Here is a 22,044-nt window from a genome sequence, read left to right as displayed (position 1 = left end):
CCCGCTGTTCCTGTGTAGCAGGACCTGTATTGTACATACATCCACTAAGTAACTAACGATTATCCTAATTATAGTCATAATATTGTCATATCTTACCGGTGAAAGGTGATCCCACGGGTTCTCGTTTTGAGACTACGGCGATTAGAGCATCCGTAGGCTGCACAAAAGTCAGGCATCTTCACTGGTAGGCGTAGTTCTGTAAACACAAAGCCAGCAATTTCCTGTATCATAATGTAAGATGTTTTTAACAAACCAAACCGCTTGGAAATCATGTGCAACTTAAGTTATGTTGAAAAGAAAGAGCAATTCTGCCTCTCCCACTGATCCTTTTCCCATGAAACGAGCTAACAAAATTGTTCAGCTAACTTAGCTAACGTTAATAGGTACAGCTGGCCAGGGACAAACATACAACCTTATTTTTTAAGTCGTTTTTCGAACAGAAAAGCTGCAATTTCAACATGTCCAAGCATCCTGAATCATAGCCACGTTAATAACGTGTGTAATAAACAAAACCGTTTGTAAATCCGTCAAGATTTCAGCGAGTTAAGAGTATTTTTGTTTGTGCAGATCACTCACCTTACAACAGCTACCATAGAACGTACCAGAATAGTTGACCGTCACAAGATGGCCGCCGGTGAACTACGCTGGAGACTCCGCCTTGCGCCATCTACTGATATATATCTATGGCTGATGCAACCAGATGCCACTTCAGGGGCTCCACTTCTGCATACAACTACAAAAGTAATACACAAATGAGCAATAGACAATACATATTGCACACTGAACAGACCCAACAAAGCAAGCAAGAGAGCCGACTCTGTCCTAGGCTGCCCCCCTTCACCAATTCACACACACACATTCACACACTGATGGCGGGCGCTGCCATGCAAGGCCATAACCACGACCCATCAGGAGCAAGGGTGAAGTGTCTTGCTCAAGGACACAACGGACATGACGAGGTTGGTAGAAGGTGGGGATTGAACCAGGAACCCTAAGGTTGCTGGCACGGCCACTTTCCCAACCGCGCCTCACCGTGTTCCAACGTCCCGTGCAACAAAAGGTGGGAACGTGAGCCACTGCGCCAGGATTTTATCAACAGATAAAACAAAAGGTTGTAATTTGTTTACTTGTTCTCCTAAGGGTGACAGCTGGGGTGTTTCTGCCACAAATGTTTATGTCAACATAGCCACATTCAAGTGGAGCACAAGGATTGATGTTTTTTTCTTCTTTCTTTTACTTGCTTGTGATTTATACTGCCCTTTGGGAGGCCAACTCCACCTGCATCCAACTGCCCGTCGGTGCATCTGACCGCTGATTGGTCAGTTTCTATGTTCTGTCAATCATTGCAGGGGCAGTCTTGAGTTCAACAGGAAGCTTGAGGGGACATGTTGGGCTTGGAATGAGCGCTTGATATGTCTCCTTTGTTTTAATACAGCGTAACATTATTTTTTTGGATAGTAAAAAAATGCAGAAGACTTGTTCTTTCACCCCAAACCCCCCCCCATAATTATGCTCTACATTATTCACCAAAATTTTGTCATTATGTCGTCATGTTGGTTGCTCATTTTTATGCACTTTCAGTGCAGGAGGACAGGAAAGGCACATTTTTTAAAGTACCATGAGTATAATGGAAAAACAAGTTGCCTATAAAATTAAGCTGTTATCATATACATCTGACCACAGAACTTTCCTCCAGAAGGTCTAATCTTTGTCCATGGGATGTCAGATGAAACAAAAATGTAGCTGTTTGGCCACAATACCAGGCAATATGTTTGGAGGAGAAAAGGTGAGGCCTTTAACCCCAGGAACACCGTCCCTACCGTTGTTAGAATAATTATGTATATATTATCACACTAACTTTAGTATGCTTAAAGTCCATTGCTTTAGTTATTTAGCTATTGTGCTCAAGTTGGACTTTTCTAATTCGTGCAAGGACAAAGACTTCTTGTCTGATGGGTGGCCTCAGCAGTAGATGTTATCTTTGATTTAGCCCGCTAACAGCCGAGGACTTTAAGGACCTCAACGAAGATAAGATGACAGCACGCAGATGAAGCAGAGACTTCAAGGACCTCAACGAAGATAAGATGCCAACACGCAGACGAAGCGGGGACAAGGCGAAATCACAAGGCCCCCAGCACATTCCGTCACGTATTGTGCGTCCTGGACCTGCTTTGCATAATATATGTGACCACTCCTTTTAGAGGCGGCCTTAGTGTTGTTGACTGTGGAACTACTGAATAAATAGAGGGACGCAAGAGCTGAACCTTAGAGCGTAGGGCGAGACTGTGACTAAGTGTTCAGCTCCATGCGTCCTCCTCATGAGCTAAATTGAACTCTGTCTCTGATTGATTCCTTGCTTCTTGTCTGATTAATAGATGTCATCAGTGCTTGAACCTGACACCTTCAAGCATGGTGGTGGTAGTATTATGCTCTGGGCCTGTTTTGCTGCCAATGGAACTGGTGCCTTACAGAGAGTAAATGAGGATTACCTCCAAATTCTTCAGGACAACCTAAACTCATCAGCCCGGAGGGTTGGGTCTTGGACGCAAGTTGGGTGTTCCAACAGGACAATGACCCCAAACACACGTCAAAAGTGGTAAAGGAATGGCTAAATCAGGCTAGAATGAAGGTTTTAGAATGGCCTTCCCAAAGTCCTGACTTAAACATGTGAACAATTCTGAAGAAACAAGTCCATGTCAGAAAACCAACAAATTTAGCTGAACTGCACCAATTTTGTCAAGAGGAGTGGTCAACAATACAACCAGAAGCTTGCCAGAAGCTTGTGGATGGCTACCAAAAGCGCCTTATTGCGGTGAAACTTGCCAAGGGACTTGTAACCAAATATTAACATTGCTGTATGTATACTTTTGACCCAGCAGATTTGGTCACTGTGGAGAGGCGGGGCCGGCAGTCCAACAGCGAGGCAGGGCACACCGGAGCCCGCTCCAAGAGAGCAGCGAGGCGGGGCGCGCTGGGTTCGACGTCTCAAACCGTATCAGGTGCGTGGATCGCCCAGCTGGGCACAATCAAATAACCCTCTTGAACTGTATAAAAGGGCGGCAGCCGTGGACGTGAGGGAGAGAGGCGGACAGACGAGAAGGAGCCAGAAGGAACTTGATGCAGAGCGAAAGAGACTGAGAGCGCAAGGGAGACAACGACGCCCAAAGCTGAAAAGCTGGAGCGGAGAGGCGAGCAGACGAATGGCAAGGCTGAAAAGCAACCCAGAAGAGACGTTACTTATTGAAAAATAAAGAATTCTACACCTACTCACAGAATGTCCTTCCTTGGTGCTCCGTGGAACCCGCACAACATGAGAAGTCTGTCACAGTCACATTTTCAGCAGACCTTTTTCCCATCTTTTACGGGGCGCCTTGTGGCGACCCATCGGCGTTCCTGTTCTGTAACCCTGTACACTTTTTCTAATATTAAACGGGTTTGTGCTGAAAACAACGTTACGATGTACTTGTGCAATGACAATAAAGACCTACCTACTACCTACCTACCTACCTACCTACCTACCTACCTAGACACTTGGAGAAAACATGCACCCAAAAGACAGAAAAAGAGCCTTAAAGCCCAGAGGCTTCAGAAACTTGCAGAAAGGTTTTACCATCCTGCCACTGAAGAGCCTCTTCACTCAGCTGTCACCTAAAACCTCTGAAGGTTAGGATGAGTGGTGTCAGCATCGCTTAGGACAGGTGAAGTGAATAAACATTTATCGCAGCATGACAGATATTTATAAACTCCCGAAAGAAGATTCAGGAATATGATAGTGTTGCGATTTACCTCTTTAAAATCTCCAACTCTGAAATTCAAATTCTAGTCATGGCAGAATCGTCAAACTCGGTGGCACCACAAGCTGATGCATACATGAAATTGCTGAAGGGAGTGAGAAAGCTGTCACTCCCGAGTTGTATTAATCCTGCGGTGTTGTTGCCAGAAAACAAATGACTGTTAAGCAAAGGGCCACACCTGTCATTAGGGTCCAATGAGCGTCTCCATTCCTAACCAGTTCTTCTTCGATTGATTGTGTTTGCACACCAAAAACCCTGAGAAGCTAAGAAACAAGATGTTGGAGAATTGCAAACTTTGTTTGTTTTTGTGTGTGCCGATGCAGTGGTTGTAATGATTTTTTCTGGACTGTTACATGGTTGACTACATGCCTCCGATTCCAAAGTCAAAAAGCAATTTCAGGGTTAACCCCATCTCTTTCACCCTTGAACTGGTCCTGCTGCACAACATGGCTGAGACTAACAGTGTGGCTAATGATCTGGGGCCGTACTTATCAATCTTCTTAGAATTACTCCTAAGAAGTCTGCTAAGAGTTGACTTAAGAGTAAATAAATTCTTCGCTGAAAGCTGCACTTAAAAGTTAGTTATCAAGCGTCTTACTCACACTTTCAGCGAAGTGTAGGACTGAATCTTAAGTGTCACACTCAGAGCTGAATTACGACATTACTATGTGCCGTAAACGGAATTTTAGGTGACGTCATTTCTGTGTCTATAGAAATGACCAATCACGGAAGGGAATCCGTTGTCTAAGAATAAAGAAATATCTCGGAAATATTTAAGTGGACAATGGGAGTGTATATTTTGACAATAAACTACAAAATAATACAAAACAAACTAGTCCCCGCCGGCACTCACGCTACCGCTCCCTCTCTTCTATCGCCCACACACTCACTGACGTCACTCACCTCACGGCCACACACATACGCTACTGTCATAACATTTTCTTTCCAATTCATTAATTAGGCAACTAATTTCAAACTGGTGTGGGTGGCTCTATATATACTAGCCCACTGCAGACACATGCAGAAATCAACAAGGAATCGAAAAGTATTAAATCTGTGACAAAAATAATATCCGCTCTGTCTAAACGATACCGTTTGATCAGCTGCTCGTCATCAGAAAAAAAAAAACATTGTTCCGTTCCCTGAACGTTCGCGCACGTCTCTCTCGCCTCAGTGCCATCCCCTGCTGGCAACTCCTAACCACTTAAGACACCTCTGAAGGTCTCTTAAATATCGTGGAGAGTAGGAGTGATTCTTAGACTTAAGAACGTTGATAAAAAGCTTTTATTCTTAAGTTTGAGAGTAGGACTACATTTCGCAAATTCTCAGGACATAAGTGTAAAATGGCACTCTAAGAAGCTTGATAAGTACGGCCCCTGATTAGTGATGGCAGTGACAGCAAAAGCATGCTGAGTTAAACGCTGTTCAATTGTTGTTCTATCACAGCTACTAGGGCTGGGTGATATGGTAAAATATAAATACAAATTATATATAGAATATTTTTCTTATAATTTAGATTAATTTCATGCTTTTGATTTTGTTTTTAATCCAGCAGTTTTAAACCATCTGTATTATAGTAAAAACTAAATAAACTACCGTATTTTCCGGACCAAGGGTCGATGAATGGTCTATTTTCGATCTTTTTACATATATTTTTTTTTACCTTGGACTCAGTCTGGACCCCCTCCCGAGGGTCCAGCCTTAGACTGTTATTTTTTTTACTCTTCCCCCCTTTCCCAATATCACCTTTTCCCCACCTTTTTTAAGGAGCACCGTAAGTGGCTGATCCGTTGGCGGCCCTGTCTTGTCTCCCTGTAACGTATGTCTGCTCTTAGTGGGACTGTGCCGAAAATGAAATTTCAGTTCTTATGTGTCTTGTAAATGTTAAAGAATGGACAATAAAAAAGCATCTTGAATCTTGAATCTTTAATCTTGAATATATAAGGTGCAACGGACTATAAGGCGCATTAACCCTGTAACACCCCTTATTGTAAAATTACAATGTTACCTTTAACCATCCTAAAAATCAATCTGTTATATTTTTTTAAATATTTTTACCGCATTTACGTAGTCATTGGGTCTTATTGTTCAGTCTCACAAGGCTATTGGATTGTACATTTGTTTATAAGTCACGCCTTCTGGCCATGAGCTCACACAACCTCACAAGATTTCCTTCGAACAACATCTATTTGTTTCATTGGACTGGATTCATCAGATTCAAGTAAGTAAAATGTATTTTATATATTTTTTGGTTGTTAATACAATGTCTAGAGCATGTACATATGTAGTTATTGTGGAACAGATGCATCAAATTTCATTTAGAGCTTGTTATATAATGGTTGCAATTATACAACACTGGGTGAATGTGGTAGTCAAAATAGCTGGCTTGTTGCAGTGGGCTCAAACAGGTTGTATTCCCTCCACTACTGAAGTATTTTCTCTATACATGGATAGTATACATTCTACCCTTGTGTTGTGTTTTGGTGACTGATTTAAAAGTTTTATATCTAAAAAATTTAGTTAATTGATCAGCCTGACCTAAAATTCCTTGACTTTGTCCACAAAGAGGATATCAACAGACAATTCAGTTCTGGGGAAAGGAATGTTCCTGAATGTGTGGATGTAATGGGGGTATGCATGTTTTCCTTTTAGTATGATAATTAGAGCCATTAGGCATGTACATTGATGGAATTTGGACACTTTTCTCCAAAGCGACTTACCAAGCAGACACTATTGTCTACCCTGAGCACTTGGTCCACCACCTGTTGCTGATGTGATGCCACGCAACAGATTCCAATCCCTGTTGACGTCATTACATTTTGTAAACAACCGGATTATAGGGGGCATTAAAGGAGTCATATTATTATTCATTTTTTTCTAAATGTAAAAGACTTCCTTGTGGTCTACATAACATGTAATGGTGGTTCTTTGGTCAAAATGTTGCATAGATGATGTTTTACAGATCATCTTCAAGCCGCTTCCTGACAGTCGCTTCTGGATCCACCGTTTTGTGGGCGGTCTTATTTACGTGGCTCACCTTCGACAGCGTCTTCTCCCCGTCATCTTTGTTGTAGCGGTGTAGCGTGCAAGGACGGGAGTGGAAGAAGTGTCAAAAGACGGAGCTAACTGTTTTAATGATATTCAGACTTTAATTAAATCAATAACGAAGCAACATCTCCTCACCCGGAAACAACAACGAGGTCGGAAATGTGTCCCGTGAAAAACCGTCCGACCGGAACTCTCTAATAACCAAAGTTCCTTGGGTGAATAATGTAAACTCACTACACCGGTATGTTTTAGCGCTTTCATGGCGAGTTTACTGACATATATAAGTAAGAACTTTACACTACTTTATATTAGAAATGGCAACAGTGGAGGATGAATGTCACATAACAAGAAGATAAACAAAAAAAAGAAGCTTATCGACTACGGTGTCGGCACGGACTACAAAGGCAAAAAATCTGCTCTAGACAAATTACAAGCAATCTTTTAGTGCAATAGTTATAAACCTCATAATCAAGATGACTGGATCAGAAGTTATGCTCTTATATATGTAAGGGACATATGACATGATCAATTTTTCCGAATTTATGAAGATGCCAAATACAGATCAGCAGGTACCAGAAGGTAAGAAAAGTTGCTTTTGCATAATTTTGTGAAACCTTGTGGACAACCTTCCCAGAAGAGTTGAAGCTGTAATAGCTGCAAAAGATGGACCGACATCATATTGAACCCTATAGGTTAGGAATGGGATGGCGCTTCAAGTTCATATGTGAGTCAAGGGAGGTAGCCAAATACTTTTGGCAATATAGTGTATATAACTTACAGTAGTCATAAATTATGACTAGGCAGGGTCCTTGAGGGTGCATAAGAATTTGCCCAACCAGTCTACATGTGCTTTGTGGACTTGGAGAAGGCATTCGACCGTGTCCCTCAGGAAGTCCTGTGGGGAGTGCTCAGAGAGTATGGGGTATCGGACTGTCTGATTGTGGCGGTCCGCTCCCTGTATGATCAGTGTCAGAGCTTGGTCAGCATTGCCAGCAGTAAGTCGGACACGTTTCCAGTGAGGGTTGGACTCCGCCAAGGCTGCCCTTTGTCACCCATTCTGTTCATAACTTTTATGGACAGAATTTCTAGGCGCAGTCAAGGCGTTGAGGGGATCCGGTTTGGTGGCTGCGGGATTAAGTCTCTGCTTTTTGCAGATGATGTGGTCCTGATGGCTTCATCCGGCCAGGATCTTCAGCTCTCACTGGATCGGTTCGCAGCTGAGTGTGAAGCGACTGGGATGGGAATCAGCACCTCCAAGTCCGAGTCCATGGTTCTCGCCCGGAAAACGGTGGAGTGCCATCTCCGGGTTGGGGAGGAGATCTTGCCCCAAGTGGAGGAGGGTGGAAAAGTACCTCGGAGTCTTGTTCACGAGTGAGGGAAGAGCGGATCGTGAGATCGACAGGCGGATCGGTGCGGCGTATTCAGTAATGCGGACGCTGTATCGATCCGTTGTGGTGAAGAAGGAGCTGAGCCGTAAGGCAAAGCTCTCAATTTACCGGTCGATCTACGTTCCCATCCTCACCTATGGTCATGAGCTTTGGGTCATGACCGAAAGGACAAGATCACGGGTACAAGCGGCCGAAATGAGTTTCCTGGCGGGGCTCTCCCTTAGAGATAGGGTGAGAAGCTCTGTCATCCGGGAGGAGATCAAAGTAAAGCCGCTGCTCCTCCACATGGAGAGGAGCCTGATGAGGTGGTTCGGGCATCTGGTCAGGATGCCACCCGAACGCCTCCCTAGGGAGGTGTTTGGGGCACGTCCGACCGGTAGGAGACCACGAGGGAAGACCCAGGACACGTTGGGAAGACTATGTCTCCCGGCTGGCCTGGGAACGCCTCGGGATCCCCCGGGAGGAGCTGGACGAAGTGGCTGGGGAGAGGGAAGTCTGGGCTTCCCTGCTTAGGCTGCTGCCCCCGCGACCCGGCCTCGGATAAGCGGAAGAAGATGGATGGATAGTCATAAATTATCATTCTTGATCAAATCCAAAATGAGAACAATATATAGCTGGCGAAACCATCCTAATCATTGTTTAGAAAGGGCGCACGATATCCCCCTAGAGTACATTAAACGTCCATAAACTGAAAGCATCTGTTCTACAATCTCCATTACCATAGTACAGCTTTGTTCAAAATTTCAGCATCAAAATCACATTGAGTCATTAGGCCTTGTTACCAGGACAACAGCTTTGCTACAGCATCTTTGGTGCCAAAGGCTGTCAAGCACAGCAGTGGTGATGGAAAGAGAGCGAACATATCTCTAGAGGTGAAAATAATACACAAATAGAGGCCCCATTTGAGAAAAAAAAAAAGGCCTTCTGCAGATGACCCGCCGCTTTACAGGCTGCGGCAGAACAGGGAAGCGCAACGAGCCTGTCAAGTAGCGAGCGCTTTTTAAAATTCTTATCATGGCCATCATTTCCACGATGTTTTATGAGAAAGCCTGAGTCTGTGAGTTCACAGCTCAGATAAAGACCCGAATAATTGGCATGTGGTTACATAATGTGAGCCATACGCTTCGTATAGCAATGCTGTTTAATTCATTGCGCTGGTAGAAAATATGCAAAATGCTAATCCCCAATAGGTCTAATTAAAAGACTATCAACCTTTCTAAAAAAAACACCTCAGGGGGATACTGTGTAATCATGTATTAATAGAATGATTAACAAAGAAATGAAGTTGTATTTGCATTTAACAGTTGCTGAATTTATAAGGTACTCTTTAAAGACTTCACGTCTTTTTCCCTGAAATGTTTGCTCAGCTCAGTTTCTTGAAAAAAAAAGACTGGCTGGATCGTCAGTCAGTTAGCGGCGGGAGTCATACTTAACAACCTTGAGACCTCCGAATTTGGGAGATGGGTCAGAGTGGGCGGGGCGGACCGGGGGGTGGGGTTAAGGCGGGGAGGACTATATTTATAGCTATAATTCACTGAAATTCAAGTATTTATTCTATAACTATATATATATATATATATATATATATATATATATATATATATATATATATATATATATATATATATATATATATATATATATATATATATATATGTGTATATATATATATATATATATATATATATATATATATATATATATATATATATATATATATATATATATATATATATATATATATATATATATATATATAAATATAAAATAAATACTTGAATTTTAGTGATTAAATCCAAGTATTTCTTATATATATATATATACTGTATATATAAATATAAAATAAATACTTGAATTTTAGTGATTAAATCCAAGTATTTATTTTATATATATATATATATATATATATATATATATATATATATATATATATATATATATATATATATATATATATATATTAGGGATGTCCGATAATGGCTTTTTTGCCGATATCCGATATTCCTATATTGTCCAACTCTGAATTACCGATACCGATATCAACCGATACCGATATATACAGTCGTGGAATTAACACATTATTATGCCTAATTTGGACAACCAGGTATGGTGAAGATAAGGTCCTTTTTTAAAAAATTAATAAAATAAGATAAATAAATTAAAAACATTTTCTTGAATAAAAAAGAAAGTAAAACAATATAAAAACAGTTACATAGAAACTAGTAATGAATGAAAATGAGTAAAATTAACTGTTAAAGGTTAGTACTATTAGTGGACCAGCAGCACGCACAATCATGTGTGCTTACGGACTGTATCCCTTGCAGACTGTATTGATATATATTGATATATAATGTAGGAACCAAAATATTTATAACAGAAAGAAGGAATGTTTTTTTTATGGGTTGGTGCACTAGTGCACTAATTGTAAGTGTATCTTGTGTTTTTTATGTTGACTTAAAAAAACAAAACAAAAAAAAAACGATACCAATAATAAAAAAAACGATACCGATAAGTTCCGATATTACATTTTAAAGCATTTATCGGCCGATAATCGGACATCTCTAATACATATATATATATATATATATATATATATATATATATATATATATATATATATATATACTTGAATTTCAGTGTTCATTTATTTACACATATACATACACATAACACTCCTCTCTACTACTTGCTGTAGTTTTGAAGCGATGCATGATGGGAATTCGGATGTTGTGTATCAGTGTATTAACGTGCCGGCTGGAATAAACACACGCTGAGAAATAGAATATTAGAATGTATATAATAATATTAGTTTTGCATACATTTCGTTGTACAATGTACAATGACAATAAAGATATATTCTATTCTATTCTATTCTATTGCGCTGAGAAATAGCTCCGTGCTTGCCTACTTTATGGGTTATAGATAAACCTATGGATAACGGAGACATATATAATATTCTCCTTCTTGTTGTGTGTGCAGTTGCGCACTGAGCTCCAAAAGCCGTAGATGTTATGACGTGACTGGGCCGGCACGCTGTTTATAAGGAGGAAAAGTGGACGTGACGACAGGCCGTCCTCACTCAGGTCCGGCTGAAAATCAGGAGAAATTCGGGAGAATGGTTGTCCCGGGAGATTTTCGGGAGAGGCACTGAAATTCGGGAGTCTCCCGGAAAATTCGGGAGGGTTTGGCAAGTATGGTGGGAGTATGTTATAAATGTGAATCCATTTTATTGACGAGTGAATTGAGATTCACGGAAAGTTCTTAGACTGCGCATAATTGTTGCACCTGTGCTCAACTCAGCAGTGAGCCTGCAATTTGAAATGAGATCAAGTAACGCACGCTGATTCCCCTCAAAGGAAATTAGTCCGATCTAGTGTTGTCCCAATACCAATATTTTCGTACAGGTACCAAAATTATTTCGAGACTTTTCGGTACTTTTCGGTACTTTTCTAAATAAAGGGGACCACAAAAAATGGCATTATTGGCTTTATTTAAATAAAAAATCTTAGGGTACATTAAACATATGTTTATTATTGCAAGTCTGTCCTTAAATAAAATAGTGAGCATACAAGACAACTTGTCTCTTTGTAGTAAGTAAACAAAAATCGTATGCAGTAACATATTCTATTATTTTGTCAACATTATTAAGGACAAGTGGTAAAAAATTAATTATTAATCTACTTGTTCATTTACTGTTAATATCTGCTTACTTTCTCTCTAACATGTTCTGTCTACACTTCTGTTAAAATGTAATAATCACTTATTCTTCTGTTGCTTGGATACTTTACATTAGTTTTGGATGATATCACAAATGTGGGTATCAATCCGATACCAAGTAGTTACAGGATCATACATTGGTCATATTCAAAGTCTTCATGTGTCCAGGGACATATTTCCTGAGTTATAAACATAATATATAAAGAAAAAAGAAAAAAAAAAAAGAAGATGCTCAAAAATACGACATAATCATAGTAGTATCGGCTAAATACGCTACTGTACTTGGTATCATTACAGTGGATGTTAGGTGCAGATCCACCAATGGCGTTTGTTTACATTTTGACGCCGGTGAGCTACGGTGTGTAGTGAAGCATGTTTAGCTATTCCTCGTCTTGCAGGGATGATACTTGTTAGAAATGTACATAATTTGTCGCCATGGAGGCGAGGATTAGTGATTTAGAAGTAGCTAAAACACTGCCGACCGTGGCTGGACTTTAGCCGCCAGCTAGCTAGCCATGTCTTAAAGCACCTCTTCCTGAGGGTGTTTCAGTGTTAAATGTCACCTTTATTGTTAGTTTTTACACCAAAATGCGTCCATTGTCCCTTTTCTGTCTACTTTTAAGCCAAAAATGTGTCTGTGACAGTCTTCCACTGTCGGGGTTCCATGGACCACCAAGAACTGACATGACTGCAAGCAGTTTGTGACTTTGTTTATTTTTCAATAGTACCCAGTCTCTGGTCGGGTCGCTTTTCAGCTCCTTCCTCTTCCATTTCTCGCTCTTCCGGTCGCTTTTCAGCTGCTTTTCGCGCTGCTTTTCGCGCTGCATGTGCTCATGTCTCTCCAGCCCCTTCTGCTCCCCCGTCGTTCTCGGCTGCCTCCCTCTTACGCACTTGGAGGAGATTATGTAATTGTGCCCAGGTGGGCGATCCACGCACCTGATAATTGTTACGGCGTCGGTCTCGGCGTGGCCCGCTTCGCCGCTGGCCCGCCGGCCACGCCTCCTCGCCGCCATCTTGGAGTCGGCCCCGGCGTGCCCTGCCTAGCTGTTGGTCTGCCGGCCACGCCTCCCCACAGTGTCCATTGTCCCTTTTCTGTCTACTTTTCAGAGGCGGTATAGTACCGAATATGATTCATTAGTATCGCGGTACTATACTAATACCGGTATACCATACAACCCTTATTTTATCAAATTTGGTGAGAGTTGACAAATACAAAATGAGGGTAAATCCAATGTCTAATTATAATGCGGGGTTTTGAGGTGGTTTGGTTGCAGACCGGCACATAACAAGATACGGGTCTGGACACAAGTGGGCCCAGATGGCAGACTGAAGAGCAAGACAGTTTATCTAAAGTACTGCAATTTGAGAGATGTAAATGAACATGGTGTTTGGTGGTTGAGAGGGTCACGAAAATTCCGTGGCTGATGAGGCTTTCAACGACAACAGCTGGTTTGTGGTTCTTCTTCAACGTAACGTTGCCATGTCCCCAGTGCTTACAAGGGAAATTAGATGTCGCCACGCTCCTCCCCGGAAATGTGTTTGCATATTTTAACTTTTTGCATGATATTTTCTCCATTTCATCTACCACATATATTCTCTTCTCTTCACTGTTGGAATCAGAGCACAGCTCTCATCCGGAATCAATTAAGAGAAACATGTGACACCTGGAGTACAGCTGCGTTGCGTATGCATATTACACTGACATTTTTTTTTTTTTTTTTTTTTTAAATCCACTGCATATGCGACTAAATTACATTTGTATGATTCAAATTCACATTAGACGGAACACAACATAATGTATTTTCCGGACTAAAAATCGCACTTAAAATCAAATTTTTTTCCGTAAAAAATCAACAGTGCGCCTTATAACCCGTTGCGCCTGATGTAAGGAATATGTTTGGTTGAGCTTACCCACCTCGAAGCTATTTTATTCGTATTGATAAGTGTGACCAGTAGATGGCAGTCAAACATAAGAGACATGTGTAGACTGCAATATGATGGCAATATGACTAGAGATGGCTTTTTTGCCGATATCCGATATTCCGATATTGTCCAACTGTTAATTACGATACCTATATCAACCAATACGATACATACAGTCGTGGAATTAACACACTATTATGTCTAAATTTGTTATGATGCCCCCGCTGGATGCATTAAACAATGCAACAAGGTTTTCCAAAATAAATCGACTCAAGTTATGAAAAAAAAAATGCCAACATGGCACTTCCATATTTACTATTGAAGTCACAAAGTGCATTATTTTTTTTTAACATGCCTCAAAACAGCAGCTTGGAATTTCGCATAGGCTCTCCCTGAGAGAGCATGAGGAGGTTGAGGTGGGCGGAGTTGGTGGGGGGGGGGGGCGAGGTTGAGGTAAGGGGGAGGCGTAGGGGGTAGCAGGGGGTGTATATTGTAGTGTTCCGGAAGAGTAAGTGCTGCAAGGGGTTCTGGGTATTTGTTCTGTTGTGTTTATGTTGTGTTACGGTGCGGATGTTCTCCCGAAATGTGTTTGTCATTCTTGTTTGGTGTGGGTTCACAGTGTGGTGCATATTTGTAACAGTGTTAAAGTTGTATATACGGTCACCCTCAGTGAGACCTGTATGGCTGTTGACCAAGTATGCGTGCATTCACTTGTGTGTGTGAAAAGCCGTAGATATTATGTGATTGGTCCGGCATGCAAAGGCAGTGCCTTTAAGGTTTATTGGCGCTCTGTACTTCTCCCTATGTCCGTGTACCACTCCGTACAGCGGCGTTTGAAAAGTCATAAATTTTACTTTTTGAAACCGATACCGATAATTTCCGATATTACATTTTAAAGCATTTATCGGCCGATAATATCAGCAGTCCGATATTATCGGACATCTCTAAAAATGACTCAAGTAAACAACACCAACATTTTATATGTTCCATTGAAAATATAGAACATTACACACGGCGCTCAAAAATCTATCAAAATGTATTAGTACAACTTTGGTAAGCTACGAAGCTACACCGTTTGATGTGCATCAACATACAAGTATTATTATGGTGTGTGTGTATAAGGTAAGACATATTATCTGGCGTTTTGTTTCGCAGTATTATGCAAAATCAACTTTTCTTACCTTCTGGTACCTGCTGATCTGTATTTGGGATCTGCATGAATCCTGAAAAATTGCACGCTTCCGCCGTTGTAATCCGTGCCGATCCATAGTCGATAAGCTTCTTCTTTTTTCTCTATCTTCTTGTTATGGGACATTCATCTTCCCCTGTTGCCATTTCTAATATAAAGTAGTGTAAAGTTCTTACTTATATCTGTCAGTAAACTCGCCATGAAAGCGCTAAAACATACCGGTGTAGTGAGTTTACATTATTCACCCAAGGAACTTTAGTTATTAGAGAGTTCCGGTCGGACGGTTTTTCACGGGACACATTTCCGGTGTTGTTGTTTCCCGATGAGGAGATGCTGCTCCGTTATTGATTGAAGTAAAGTCTGAATGTCATTAAAACAGTTAGCGCCATCTTTTGACACCCCTTCCACTCCCGTCCTTGCACGCTACGCCGCTACAACAAAGATGACGGGGAGAAGACGCTGTCGAAAGTGAGCCACATAAATAAGACCCGCCCACAAAACGGCGCATTGATCTGTAAAACATCATCTGTGCAACATTTTGACCAAATAACCAGCATTACATGTTATGTAGACCACAAGGAAGTGTTCTCAATTTAGAAAAAAAAATAAAAAAATATGACTCCTTTAATGCGCCTTATAATCAGGTGCGCCTTATATATGAAGAAAGATCAAAAATAGACTATTCATCGGCAGTGCGCCTTATAATCCGTTGCGCCTTTTGGTCCGGAAAGTACAGTATCTAGAAATCTGCAAGGAAACATGGCAAAAGTTCATCTATGAAACGGAAAGCTCATCCACAAAATATCGTTGACAAAAAACGAGATGCAATTCAATAGCCACAATGTGGTGCAGTAATGTTAAAAACTACAACCAGCTTTAACAACGTGCCGACTTTTTCGCTAAATATGGCGACCTCCCAACTTCTCTTAGCAACTTTAGCTCAGCGACAAATCTAGCAACTTGTTTGGATGTTTTGGAAAACATGAACGCATATATCACTCTGCAGTTAACGTGTTGACAGTAGCCTGGCGCAGAAGCTCCGGCTGCAATCATAGCAGAGAGGACACGCTTCCTCGTCCACGCTGCAAATGAACTACGAAGGTGCAAAACTGCTGCTGTTTCTGTCAGGTTCAAACACTGATGACATATATTAAACAAGAAAAGAAGCAAAGAATCAAACAGAGAGAGAATTCAATTTGGCTCAATTTTGAGGAGAGACGCGGCGACTGTACTCTCTGTACTGTCTTCCACCACGCTCTGGCAAAAGATTGTACGCTCCCTCTTTTTATTCGGACTTTCCCTGTTTACATAACAACAGCTGTTTCTAAAGGAATGGGGAGTATGTAAACAGTCATTGTTTTCGGTCACATTAACACAAAATAAAAAGATACCTCGGGCTTCGGCTGGTCCTGGATTCAGCTTGAGCAAGTCTTGGAACACAATAGATAACCCCTCCCGTCTCCTCCCATCGTACACAATGGAATTTTCCAAGCCTTTGCTTGGTGCAACAAAGACAACCTCTTGTCTGTTCATTGGGAACTTAGGGAATGGAAAGTTTTTTTGATAATTTACATACAATTTTTCTGACAGTTTCCGCCTTGTTTACGGCGTGAGACGCAAATCTAATTTGTTCTTCACTGTCACGCTAAAAGAACAGCATCTGCAGCACCTCACTCCCATCGTTCATTATAATGAGCCAGTCAATAGAGTCGGTTTGTTCGTCAATATCACAACCATCCAGTCTTTTGATCAAATCTGATACTTTAACATTTAACAATGCAGCTGATTTAAACTTGAAGAAAAACAACTAAGAATCTACAAAAGGAAGTTAATTCGCATTCCTAATCATACTTATCATTTTTTAAAACCCCTTTGTATCTGCCATGATGTGATTCCTCTCTCCTACAGAGTCCATTGTAATCAATTATGCAAATGAGGCGATTGTGTCACGGTCATCTAGCGACTTTGAGCTGTATTTTAAGACAGCCAATAGTTAATTTCCTTATTGAAGAGTTGGCAATGCTGACTACAACATAGGGGGGTAGAAATAAAGATAGCGATGCAAAGATACTGTAGAACGAGACAAAGGAGCTCACTGCATCATGGAAAATCCCTCGGGAGTCTCTTGTTATAGCAGCATAGCGAAGAGATTCAGTCATAACCCTTATCAAATAAAAAAGGATGAAGTCTGTTCTTAAATGTAGAGGTTGTCTGTGTTCCTCAGAAAATCTAAATGGCATTTCTATAGGGAAGTCTTTGGGGTGGTTTTCTGTGGGGGCGGATGGGGGCTTCTTACCCTTTTGCTGTTGCATATTTTGAGAACCGAGTGAAGCATGGGCATAGATTGAATGATCACTCATTATGTACTGCAATAGAAAGTCAAGGCTAAAGCCTGGAGTGTTCACATATTGAATGAACTCCTTGACTGCTAGCTTCTTATGATACTTTCTTATGATATTGTACCGCTGTAACTTGGAAAAAAATAACACAAAGTGTGTGCACTGTTATGTATCAAGATCCACATTAGATGAGATAGTTAAGGTGGCTCGGGCTTCTATTTTGGATGCCTACCATACAGTTCCCTTGTGAGGCGTTCTGGGGGAATGCCCAATCTGGAGGAAACCCTGGGAGAGAAGACACTCTTGAGCAACGGTGTCTAAAAAGACGGCTTGATAAAGCCAGAGACAGGAAAGTCTACTTAAAACGATGCTCCTGAGCCCCAGCCAAGACCTAGAACAGATACTTAAGTATGTCAAGATGCTGTATGCTTTCTAAGGCTATGTCTACACTAAGCTGGATAACCCCTTAAATTAATAACTATTTAGCCGAAGTCCCGTTTCAGCCACTCTAAACCAACGGCCTCGAAATCAGCGACAGGTGCGTAGATGGCCCACCTGGGCCTGACTGTCTAATCACCTGTCGCTCTGTTAAAAGGCAGCAGCCGGGAGGAGAGAGTGGTTGGAGTGGGAGCTGGAGCAAGAGTGCGAGCGAGAGCAAGAGAGAGAGAGAGAGACAGACACTTATTGCAAAATAAAACTGTATTGTGAGCCTAAACCGGGCTGTCATGTCGATGCTTGGTGGTCCAAAGAACCTTCTGGAGGGCAACTTCCACAGTCCCCCTCCTCGGACAATTTTTTACACGGGCAAGTGGGCCGTCTATTTCTTGAATCTCCAGTTCTTAGCTTTGTATGGATTCATTGATTGTTTACAAACTGAGTTCAGAGAGGAAGTGAAGTCAGAAAGAACGCGCCACAGCCAGCTCCATAATAAAGTGGTTTCGTAACTCGGAGCTAACCACCGGAAATATGGAGGCGAGTCATCCAGACATGCCCGTGTTTCTCCTTCCGTCTGTACAGACGCTTGAAGGAAATCACACATGAATACCTTAAGAGAAAGCGATTGCAGCTATTTGAGATACAACCCTTCTCAGACGGCAAGATCATTTTCGACTGTCCAGGTCAGCTGTGATTCTACTTACCGAAATACTTTGTCCATTTGTCGAAGGACAGACAACGAGAATGCGGGCTCCCGTGGACGTGATTAAAAAAAAGGTAGCATGGGCTTTGTATTACCTGGCCGTCGAGGGAAGACTACGGAAAACATCGAATGCATTTGGACTGATTGTATCAGTTATTGTCCGCCATGTATGTCGCGGACTCAACGTCTAAGTCCAGAGCATATAAAGTCACCAAAAGCGCATGTACAATGAAGGTGTAGGCAAAAGAGTGAGGAGTGTTCTGACCAGATATCTAGATCCTAGATTGATTGATGTAAAATGTTCTTTATCACATTGTTTACTTTCACATGTCTATTAAAAATGTGATTAATTTAGGATGTCTCAGGTGTGATTCACTACAATAGGGTCCCACAGCACACTGGATTCCAGTTAACTGAAATACCACAACACTGGATATTGTTCATGTAAGATACATTAAATTCAAGAACTTGCACACAAAGCAACACTGGAGGTGACTATGGCGACTATGGCGACGTACTAGGTCACGTTGCGCCGGCGGACCCGAGGGGGCGTGGTCTAAAACGACCATTGTGTGTGTGTGGACAAGGATAAGGTTAGGTGGGATTTACCCTGGATAAGCTTATCCGGCTTAGTGTAGAAGGGGCCTAAGAAGGCTCAAGAAAGTCCTAGATTTAGAGAGGAACAATATTCCACCGAATGGACAGTGGGAGATTGTAGGAGGCTTCTGGTTGGGGGTCAAACCTGGTATGTCTGTGGGATAGATTGTTGGAAGATTACATAAAAGGTATGTACACGGCAAAAGACGAAGACAGGAAAAACAAAGTAAAATCTGATAAATGATCGAGTGTGGCGAGCGATCTGGAGCTCGTCACTAAGATACATCATTAGTTCATATCAATTTCAGGCATTTTCTTGTGTTGAAATTGATAACAAGACCAGCATTTCTATAATGAGGTAATTTTTTTTCTGGCGCTGCAAAATCACTGTAATGCAGTTTGTCCACTCTAGACTTGCGTGCAATTCCCACACCTTTGGCATCTCCACTTACTACATACTTGCCAACCTTGAGACCTCCGATACCGGGAGGTGGGGGGGTGGGGGCGTAGTCGGGGGCGTGGTTGGGGGCGTGGTTACGAGGGGAATATATTTACCGTAAACTAGAATTTACCAACTCAAGTATTTCATGTATATATATATATATATATATATATATATATATATATATATATATATATATATATATATATATATATATATATATATATATATATATATATATATATATATATATATATATATATATATATATATATGTATGAAATACTTGACTTTCAGTGAATTCTAGCTATATATATATATATATATATATATATATATATATATATATATATATATATATATATATATATATATATATATATATATTTTATTATACATAGCTAGAATTTACCAACTCAAGTATTTCATGTATATATATAAATATGTATATATATATATATATATATATATATATATATATATATATATATATATATATATATATGTGTATGAAATACTTGACTTTCAGTGAATTCTAGCTATATATATATATATATATATATATATATATATATATATATATATTTTTTTTTTATTATACATAGCTAGAATTTACCAACTCAAGTATTTCATGTATATATATAATATATATATATATATATATATATATATATATATATATATATATATATATATATATATATATTATATATATATATATATATATATATATATATATATATATATATATATATATATATATATATATATATATATATATATATATATATATATATATATATATATATATGTATGAAATACTTGACTTTCAGTGAATTCTAGCTATATATATATATATATATATATATATATATATATATATATATATATATATATATATATATATATATATATATATATATATATACACATATATATATATATACATATATATATATATATATATATATATATATATATATATATATATATATATATATATATATATATATATATATATATATATATATATATATATATATATATATATTTTATTATACATATAAATAAAAGAAATACTTGAATTTCAGTGTTCTGGAGGATATCCAGTAGATGGCAGTATTGTCCTGTTTAAGAGTGTCACAACATTGCTGTTTACGGCAGACGAACTGCTTTACGGTAGACTAAACGTGACTGCTGTTGTTGTGTGTTGTTACCGCACTGGGAGGACGTTAAGAAAACTGCCTAACAATAAACCCACATAAGAAACCAAGAACTCGCCCTCGATCATTCTACAGTTATGACGTCATTGGGCAGGCAAGCTGTTTATATTGTGGGAAAGCGGACGTGAGAACAGGCTGTACCCACTCAGGTCCGCATTGAGCTGGAGGGGGCGTGGCCTCCAGCTCCGGCTGAATACCGGAAGTTTGTCGGGAGAACGTTTCTGCCGGGAGGTTATCGGGAGAGGCGCTGAATACCGGGAGTCTCCCGGTAAAAACGGGAGGGTTGGCAAGTATGACCTACTACCAAACATTCATTCACATTCATACACCAGTGTGAATGACACTTCACCAAGGTGGGTGAAGTGTCTTGCCCAAGGACACATCGGCAGAGACTAGGACGGCGGGAGCTGGATTTGTACCAGGAACCCTCAAGTTTCTGCTCTACCGCGTATTTGTGCTTGAGTCTGAGGCGAAAGCAACCGGACATGATGTCACATGCAATACGCAGGAAGTCTGTGGCAGGAATACTTAACATCTGATTCCTGTAACATTGATGGATGTGTCCTGTTCATGAAACATGGATCGGTACAAAACCGTATCCTCAAACAAGGTGGTCGGAGTAGGGAAACAAAGACAAGTGGCTATTGAACAACAATACCTTGTTATTTAATCCTGAGAGCTTACCAGAGGAAAAACAGTCCTGATAAATAACAGATTTTATTGCTACCTCCAACGTTGCTACGCTTTAACGGTAAATTGGTTTCCGCGGAGGACAAGAAGTGATTCATTGTGCCTTTCATAGTAAGAATGTTATTGTCAAAGTAGCTCATGAAGTCATTATTCCTGACAGTTATAGGAATAGACGGATCAATACAACTACAACTCTTTGTCCGGTGGGGCTAAAAAGAAACATGTGGTTGTTGTTGTTGTTGTTTTTTTTTAATTAAAGAAGAGTAACGGTTTGCTTTGGCATCACAGAGAGCTTTCTTATTTATTTGACTAGCTTGCTAGATTAAGCCTCATTCTGCCTGATAGGTGCAATGCAGGGGCAGACAGGGACTATAAAAGCATTCGTGGACTATTTCACACAACTTGCATGATTTAATAAACCTATTTTTGTGCTGCTGACATAAATACAAAACAAAATCCTTCACTTAAATTGAAAAATATATGTTTATAGAGATGATGGAACAGTTATAGACAGTCTATATATTAAACTATACACATTATTATTTACCAATGTTTC

Source organism: Entelurus aequoreus, linkage group LG06, assembly GCF_033978785.1.
Source record: "Entelurus aequoreus isolate RoL-2023_Sb linkage group LG06, RoL_Eaeq_v1.1, whole genome shotgun sequence".
NCBI classification, from domain to species: Eukaryota; Metazoa; Chordata; class Actinopteri; order Syngnathiformes; family Syngnathidae; genus Entelurus; species Entelurus aequoreus.
Note: the sequence above shows the minus strand (reverse complement) of the source record.